Source organism: Passer domesticus, chromosome 5, assembly GCF_036417665.1.
Source record: "Passer domesticus isolate bPasDom1 chromosome 5, bPasDom1.hap1, whole genome shotgun sequence".
Lineage (NCBI taxonomy): Eukaryota > Metazoa > Chordata > Aves > Passeriformes > Passeridae > Passer > Passer domesticus.
Window position 1 is genome coordinate 53,238,665 of NC_087478.1, and position 9,569 is coordinate 53,248,233.

A 9,569-nucleotide genomic window follows, 5' to 3' on the forward strand; every position below is an offset into this window, starting at 1 on the left:
CCCTACTAATTTAATATTCCCTTTTTCCTATATGAATGTGTATGACAAGTGGAATTCATTGATCAAAGATGTTGCTGAGGGAAATGAAATGTCAAGGGAAGACAGAGAAGCACCACATTGAACTGAATGAGGTTTTTCCTGATTGTTGCATCCTTGGTAGAATTTTTTGCTTAGCTATAGGACAAATCATAACCATTCTTCATGGCAGTTTGAAAGATGCTGCATCAGACATTGCAGAAGGCCAGTGTGAGGAGAAAAGTCAGAAAACTTTTCTTGCAAATCTTTTCTTTCCTTTCAAGGAAACTCATCAAGTATCTCAGATTCCAAAATTTGAATAGGCTTGTGTTTCATAATCTAAAATGTAACAAGGGAAAAACAAGGATAAGTTTACAGTAATACCCATATCCTCTCTCAGCTGCCAACCCAACATGTTTACTTATATTTTAACTAAATATATGGATTTGTGCTGAGGGTGATAAGCTGTTTGGAAATGAAATATACAAGCAGAGCTGGAATTTAGGTAGAACCTACTTTTGTACTGTAAATGCAATATATATCTGTGTGTGAAACAGAGGGATTGGCTGGGATTCGGAGACAGGCAATGATCTCAGAATACAGGAGCACTGTTGAGCAGAACGAGACATTCCTCTGAAGCATTTTTCTGTGTCCTCTGGCAAAAGGGTGCATTTGGGTATGGTCACTTCACAATGCTACCCCCAAAGAGGCAGAACCTTGGCTGCAGCAGGATCAGCTCAGTGCTAGCAGGAGACACGGGCAGCCTTGTTCATCACCACTCTGCTAAGTAACCTCGTGGCCTCATCCTCATCACCCCATGTCATCCCCTTACCCTGCCTCGTGCTTTATCCCCTGGCCCTTTGTCCTGGCTGTAATTAGGGTGTCAGCCTCTCAGGGCACTGACCACATCCCCTTATCTCTGTGGAGCCTTTTGTGACCTTAGCAGAGATGAATGGGAGACAATGACTTCTCTCATCATTGCTTTGGGTGATTTTGGTGATGGCTCCCTGCTCATCTAGAGCACATTTAATCATGTAATACATAGACTTCCATTTGGTTTGCATATCGTGACAAAGCTGCTGAAATGGAATGATTTTATACTCAGCTGCATTCTGTGCAAAGGTTTTGCAAACTTTGGTAAACTGATTAAACTGGATCTCTCCCCTCTCCCTACCTCCATTATGGTGAGATCCAGTGGAATTTGCCTTAGATGAAACCAATAAACTTCAACACTGGCTTCTTTATACTAAAGAAAAGTCGAGCCCAGCAGAGAGGCGTGGGAGGTGAAGGTTTTATTCCTGTTCTGATCTCCTCTGTGACCTTGAGGAAGTTGCCTCACTGCAGCAGCTCCCATCCTATTTACACTTTTTGTATCCTAGCTGTTGTGGCTGGAAGTACTTTTTGGGGGAAGGACTGTTGCTGCATGTTTCTGAAGTGGTTCACCAGCCATCATCCTGATGGGCATCTTAAAGCTCTTTGTGACATCCCTAAAACAAGATTTCCTGACAAGAGGAACAGCTTCTACTAACAAGAGAAGTAAGTTCTATTATAGATATGGAAGGGAAGGGACAAGCAGAAAAACAGCAAAGCTGAGAGGCAGAGTCTACTGGTTGCCATAAGTGGTCATTTGGCAAAAGTTATACAAGTTTCGCAGCCTCTGCACAAGCAATTCAGCCTGTAATTAGACTCTGCATTAAAAAAAATCCTTAAACGCACATACAAAACCTCAAAGCAAAATGCCCCCTTTTTTGGTGAACAACTTTTTAAAAATTTTTTTAACTGCACCGGTGAAATGAATGTATTGGTCAGTGTCACTAAGAAATCTAACTAAATATTAGTAAATTTTATTTTTTCAGACATTTCTGTCACACACAGCAGCTATAGCTGGGATGGAGGAGGTGAAAATTCTCAGAAGACTGTATAATTTTATCAGATTTCTCAGGGTATTTTTAATGCCTCTATCTTGTAGCTGATTGCAAAAGCAAAAATTAGTAGGGGTCTGCACTCCTAATAGAATCAGCACCAGTTGTGAGCCTGGGGCCTCAGGGCAGAGCCATCAGTCAAGCCTTCTGAAACAGAGGTGGAGATCCCACTGCCTAACAACCATGCAGGCAGAAAACATCTGTATTTTCAACTGAGCATTGAAAGCTGGTTGCCTGCCTTTTCAGAGACAGCTCCTAATCCTATTTATGACCCCGTGACTGACAGGCATCTGCATTCCAGACAAAGTACAGAAGAGTTCTCAATTACAGGAAATATGTAGAAAGTTGCAGCAGGTTATTGGCTCATTAGACCTCCCCCTCAGTGACTGTGGGAGTGCAAGGCATGTTGGTAAACCCTCCTGCTGCCCATCATTTGTCTGTCATAATGCGATCAGCCATTCATTACTAATGAAAAGCTAATGCCTCGAGAGAATCCAAAGGTTGGAGTTCAGAGTGGCTTCTTAGGAAGATAAAAGGGGCAGAGCTAATTCTGAACGGATGTCATTTGTGTTTCCATGTGGCTGTGCTTGCTTTCATCTTTTTTTTAAACCTGTCCAGAGCTGCAGTCCTTCTCAGTGTTAAAGGATTTTTAGTGTCACTGAATTGCCTGATAAAGGGAAGCAGGAGTTTCTCATCTCTCTTGATGTCTTATTTTGGAGATTGTGAGAATTGCCTTCTAAAGGATCAGCTGATGCTTGTGCCAGACCCTGTCCTCAGCAGCCATGTAGCCATGGCCAGATCTACCACAGCTTTTCTAAATTGTACATCATCCTCTTCTCACTTCATGGGTGGGGAACTGAGCTGGGAGGTGAAACGTGACTGGGAAAAGTTCATCCATCTTGTCACTGCTCTATCAGAAATTCACTCTCACTTTGCTGCTCCCATTACTGCTGCTTTTCACCTGCTGAAGGCATGAGCTAGAATTAGTAATTTGGGGTGTTTCCACTACAATTTCTAGGGGAAAAATAATGAAGTTTACTTCCCTGTTCAGGGAAGAATGAGGCAGGTATGTTCCCCTTGCCTCAATGCACTGCCTTGGCCAGGATTTCAAGGGGATTCATTATTGTCTCTTCCAGGTGGTCAGAGATTCATATTCGGCCTTTACAAGAAATTGCAGTTTGATTGCTTTACTTTTTTTATGCCCCACCAGCTCATGCCAGGGACAACTCTTTGATCCTGGTGATTGTCCCAGGATCCCACTGAGGTGACCATTATTATATTTTAAGCGTGCTGTTCTGGAAGTTCAATGTAGATGGATCTGTGTGCATCCTCAGGCAAGAGTCTGTTCTGACTGCTTGATGCTGCAGGAAAAATGCAGCATATTTCTGATACCTAGACAAGTCCAGGAGGTTGGATAGTTCATGTGTGGGAGCAATGGATAGTTCTCAAGAACAACCTGCAAGATGCAGAGAATTCAGGATAAATTGGAGATCATCCAGCCAATGGTGGGATCCTCCATGTTTACACATGGTTGACAGCTCAGTGATGTTTTCAGCTCAAGTTATTTGCCCACCCCAAAGCCTCATGTCCAAAGGATCTGAGTTAATTCCAGGAAAACATATGCCCATTTCAGACATGAAACGACAGAGAGGAGCTGTGAGTGCACGTGCAAATAATAAGTGTCTCTTTCTCTGTCCCCCTCCCTTCCACTGCTCTGGAAGACTCTGGGCACCTTGACAAAATTTAACTCAAACAATCTTTTCTGACTGGTCAGCATGTCCTTAAGTAAACCTTAAAACCACCACAGAGTTAGGCAAGAGAGGAAATAGCAAATCCTTACATCTCCTACACACGCAATGCCTGGAGCAACACACGGAGTAGAATTAGGAAGAAACAAAAACATCTTGAATTTCTCCTTGAAAGTGTTTGCCACAGTTGAGCCTTGGCATGTGATAGAGGAGATTCAGCACCACAGGTCACTGTAGATGAAACTATTGCTTTACTGGCTAACTGAATATCTTTGATCTTCACACACAATATATTAATAATACAATTAAATTTTAGTAGAAGTCTCCAAATGATGCAATTCCATAATCCCTGAGATTCCAGCGGATTCAGGTGCAGATCACCAAAGAGACTCAGCATTAGAAAGTCTCAAAAAACTTGGCTTGAAAAGCAGGACAGGGTAAAGGATGAGAGGAAAAATTCTAAAGCATTTTGCTGTTGGGAATGCATTTTGCTGCCATGGTGTGTTTAGCACCTGGAGCATTTGACTTTAAAAAAATCTTAAGATTCTCTGCTTCAGGAGATATTCCCCACCTGTATCCCTCAGGTGTCTTGTGCAGGGCCAGGACTTGAAATTCAAGGATCCTTGTTGGTCCCTTCCAACACAGTGCATTCTATGATGCTGTGAAAAACGTTGTCATTCTCTGTAGCTCAAACAACATTGTTTTATTAATTACTGTTTAATAAATAATGGTTCTTCTGAATATTTATACATAATTAAGAAGAGTAACACCATTTTCCCTTCACTGCCTCCTCTCCTCATTGCTCTGACCCTATTGCATGTGGCCCTTCCAGTGGGATACTTTTGGGGTGTGAAGAGGAGTAAAGAACCCCTGTTTTCACATTCTAGTTGAAACCTGTATGTACTTAATGAGTTACTGGATGGAAACCAAAGCCCCCATGAATAGTTTTATTATCTCAATACATTTGATTTTTGCCTCAGTGATGCCGTACACAATGAGTTTAATAATTCAATAAAATGGTGTGGAAATGTTTAATTACTTTGCTGCCACCTTGAGTCTTTTCTATTTACTAAATCAAAGTTTCATGTTTGTAGAGTGCCTCGTACCCTGGATTTTAGTTTGGACTCTGAGGTTTAAGGTGCTACTATTGAAAAGAAGAGAAGCATTGTATACTCCAAGAGTTTACAGTCTGTTTGGTTGTCCCTATGGTGCCTTTCCTAACAGAGAATCAACAACTCATGAGGTTGTACCCAGCTCATTTGAGATGTGGAATTACAAAGGTTTTCCCTCAGAGTGCCTAGGGCTATTTGATGACAAATAATGTGACCTTGGCTAATCAGATGTTCCCAAAAGTACTCTAGGGACACACACATTAAAATGGTTCATGGAGTACAACTGCTTCTCCATGGTCAGTTAAAACAGCTCAATGTGGCATGAAACCTAAGGAAAATTAAATTACTTCTTGTCTCTTGACCTGAACATATCAGAGCTTCAGATAACTATATATAGGCGATGGAAAATATTCATTGCCTATAACAAACATTGTTTACAAAATTCTCTAAATAGGGCTATTTTCCATTGCCAAATATAGACTCTTAAATGAAGCAGGAAAGCCAAAAGCCCTGCAGAACTGCCTTTATAATCTCTGAAGGCAGGAGCTGTCATAGCTTTGTGCTCTTCCTTGGCTTGCAGCTTCACCTCTACTTTGCCAAAGCCAGGTGGAATTTTTTCATTGACTTGTCTGAAACGGTCCTGGTCATCCAAGATTTACACACTCATTTTTTGCTTCTCAGCCCAAAATATTTGTTTTGACTCCCAAAAGGCAGAAAGCAAAGGATATTTAGCAGAACTCTGATTGAAAGCCTTGACAGAGTAACTTCACCTTAAAACCGAAGCATCTATGGATGCTTAGGACCTCTGTTATGTTTGGAATGGTTTTGGCAATTCTGAGCACAATCAGAGGGAGCTGAACACTCACTTGATGTGCTGAACAAATAAACTGTCCATAATGATGTTACAGGGAATCATTCCAATCACACTGTTAATATCCACCAGAACCATGTCACGCGTTGGAAACAGGAGTATCCAAAAGCAAAGGTCATGTGTGATTATGGTAGCTTTATAAATCCTCTGGGGAATGGGGAAAAGGATTCAAAGCAGAGTGCTGAGAGGTGGAATAGGCAAAGTGGGAATTCATCTTCTGTTCTGATAAGTGTGCACATGGTGGGGAGACAGGAAAGTGGTCTTTCTGAGGGGTGATGATCCTGAGCTGGTTCCCTGGCCTATCTGACAGGAATACCACCAGCCCTTTCCCATGAAATGCCAAGCATATGTAAATTTATATAAATAAAATTTATATAAATAAATAAATTTATATAAATAAATTACAGGTGAGCTCCTAGCCCCCCTTACAATAAATGTCAAGCTTCTGTCGATTTCCATCCTTAAAGAAAGCATAAATTATTTTGTTTCATATTTGAAATAAAAAATCCTTATAATAGAGATGAAGAAGACTAAGACAAAAGAGGGGAAATAAAACAGACTCAAAATGATAACTTACAAAAAAATAGAACTAATTTCACACATCTCCATTTCACAGAAAGGTATAATACTTGTGAAAATAAGGAGCTTGCTATTTACTGGCCATCTTTTATAAGAAAACTTCTTCCACTCATTGTAGGTCTATAGGATTCCTCCCAAAATTATGTATTTAATTTTGGAGGGAGACTATTGACAAGGGCCTGGAGTGACAGGACAAAGTGGAATGGCTTCAGACTGACAGAGAGTGGAGTGGAATTATATAATAGGAAGAAATTGTTTCCTGTGAGGGTGGGGAGGCCCTGGCACAGATTGCCCAGAGAAGCTGTGGCTGTCCCATCCCTGAAAGTGTCCAAGGCCAGGTTGGATGGGGCTCTGAGCAAGCTGGGCTAGTGGAAGGTGTCCCTGACCATGGCAGGGAGTTGGAACTGGGTGATCTTCAAGGTATCATCCAATCCAAACCATTCTGTGAATCTGTGATGATTCTATATGATTTTTATGGGTCAACATGTGAAGCCCTTTTTCAGAAATTCCATTTCAAGTAAAAAATGAGGGCTTGTACTCTACCAGATCTCCAGATATCATTTCAAACCCATGAACAGTACTGCCACACATTGGTTTTGCACTGTGAGAAGCTAAACACTTACTTAAGTCTTCTTATAAGCAGAACCTTGGAATCTTGGTTCAAATGACTCTTGTTTTTTTCCACTTCTGTTCTTGAAATCATACCTTAGTGTTGGATTAAATAGAATACACGACTTTGACCCCAGTCCATTTAGGTAATAATGAAACTATTCTGGTATATTTTTTGTTGTTGTTGAACGTGCCTTTCCTAATTTATTTAAAACATATGAGACATAAAATGTTTGAGTCACTCCAAAACTGTGACTATTTGTCAACTAAGACCTGACAGCAGGGAGGCTGGTGCCAAATTGTCAAACCAATGTCCAGGCCTCAACTGGACTTGAATTTTCTAATTGCATGTGCGTCTGGCAGCTGACAAACAAGAACAGATCCAGCAGTGTATAAGCTCTGTGCCATTCATTAATTTACTCTCATGAGCCAGTGTGTGTCCCCAGAGACTTTTCCCTTCTATTGGATCATTGTAAGGGATGGATTTAAAATGCAGCTATCTGGGAATTTTGATGTATGCCCTTGAAGGAAACTTGAAGGAAAACTCTTTCTTGTGGAATGAAACTCTAGAGAAGGATGTTTTCTCGTGCCTCAGCCTCTTCCCTCCTCCCACCAGATATCAGGTGCAGCATGCACATGGGCAAACTGCTTGTGGGGAACTGCTGCTTCTCTGCCTGGTGCTTTCTTCCTTTTTCCCAGCACTCATAGATGTGGGGCTCTGAAGTCAGCTCTGCAGATCTGAGAGGAGGGCTTTCCCTTTGGGCCCTGCAGCTGGGCTGAGCTCTTGCTAAACCACTTGGGCTCTGGGTAAGCAGCCAATCCATGATGCCCTGCTATGCAGGAGGCAGGCAGGAGTCTCTCCTGCACAGAGCTTGGAATGACCAAGTTTGTTAGAACAAGTGGCCGGGCCGGAATGGATGCTGCCTTATCTAACTGATTGCACTTGGAATGGCTTCATGCCTCACAGTGCTTTACAGATGCTTTTTCGAGGGAGTTTAAGCAAAAGACAGCTACCAGAGGATAAGCTGTTTCTGAAGACATTTGGCTCTTGCAGCAAATTCACTTGCCAAAGAAAACTCTGTGTTCCATTTCTATGAGAACCCCTGAAAACATTTCTCCTGCTGTTGTCTGTTCCTCTCTGCTTTCTCAAGCAAGTGACTATTGTCTTCATTAGACAGGAAATCTCTTCTTTAGCCTCTTCTTTCCTCCATCAGGGTACTTAGGGTATTTCTTTTTCTTCCTTGCCTTTATTTTCACAAATATTACAGGCTTCTGCTGCCAGCTACTTTATCTCCTTCCTTATCATGCGGCTTTTCAGCCAACAGCCTTTGCAGAAACCTATTTTACCTCTATAAATCAGTGAAGAGGCAATTTCACATCATCTAAACCAGAAAACTGTATGCTAAAGAGAACTTCCATTGTGTGCAAAGTCTTCTTGGACACATCCCTGGCTGCAGGAAGTTGCACACCAGGGATTATTATTGTGCATGGGATACATCACCTAATGTGGCATACGACAGCATTTGATAAAAAAAAAAATAAAAAGAATTTTTAAGCTCCAATACAGTAAAAAATCAAAATTGCCTACACATACTGAAGGGAGCAAAAATCCAGATTTTACATAATTACACCAAACTTTAAAGCAGGCTATAAAGGGACTTGTTATATCAAAGCATGGAATAATCTTAATCTGCCCTTATGTACAGGAACACACACACACACACTGTGAGTTGCTTCATCTTAAAGCAATGAAGAAAACTATTTTAAAACCTTTTCCCTTTCCAACCAATAAATCAAGTACTTAATTTTTTAAGGAGTATGTCTGTGGAAAGGGCAGTCTGGCTCAGAAAGCAAAAGGTTTCAAACTCTCAGAAGTTCCGTAGCCCTGTTTATCTCCTACCTCACCCAGAGATATTTAAAACAATCATTGGAACATTTCCTGTCTGATTTTCTTATCCGTGCATGGTAATTTCTTCCCACCTGTACTAATGCCTTACAAGGAACATTTGTTTTAATGGCAGGGTATGAAGAAGTCCCCTTAAGTTATTGCCTTTGAATTTCTATTATTAAGTCTTGAGATTATTAACTTAGCCCCATTATTGATTGCAGAATCCATGAATTCTTACCCTCTTAGTAATGTTTGAAATGCATAATGTTAAATGCAAAATTCAGCTGCCATATGTTCAACATCCATCATTCCATCTGATTTTCCTCATGGTTGTTCTTGGGTGTAGGATTCAGCCCATAGATCCCTTTTAATCTCACTCCAGTATTGCTGCTGCACCAGTGTGAGTGTAGTATAGGAAAAATCACATTCAGGCTCAGATTTTCATTAAGAACCCAATGTTAAGTTGCCCCTGGCAAACTTTCATGGCATTTCAACAGCATGTAGTCAGTCATGATTACATTAACGTAATATATACATAATTACATATGAACACTGTAAAAATATACCTATACAATAAAAATATATACATATACATAATTACACATTAACACTGTAAAAAAGCTACAACCCACACAAAACATGGAGTGGGAACTACTTCAACTAAGCAGGGGGAGCTGGGGTCTGGTGTCACCCTCACTGAGATGACTGGCACAGAACAAATTAGTGCTTACAGCAGGAGCAGAATGAGTCTCATGACATTTTCATGACACTTCAATCAGTGGGAAAAAACAATTCCCACCACATTTCCTGAAACATCCTGCAGCA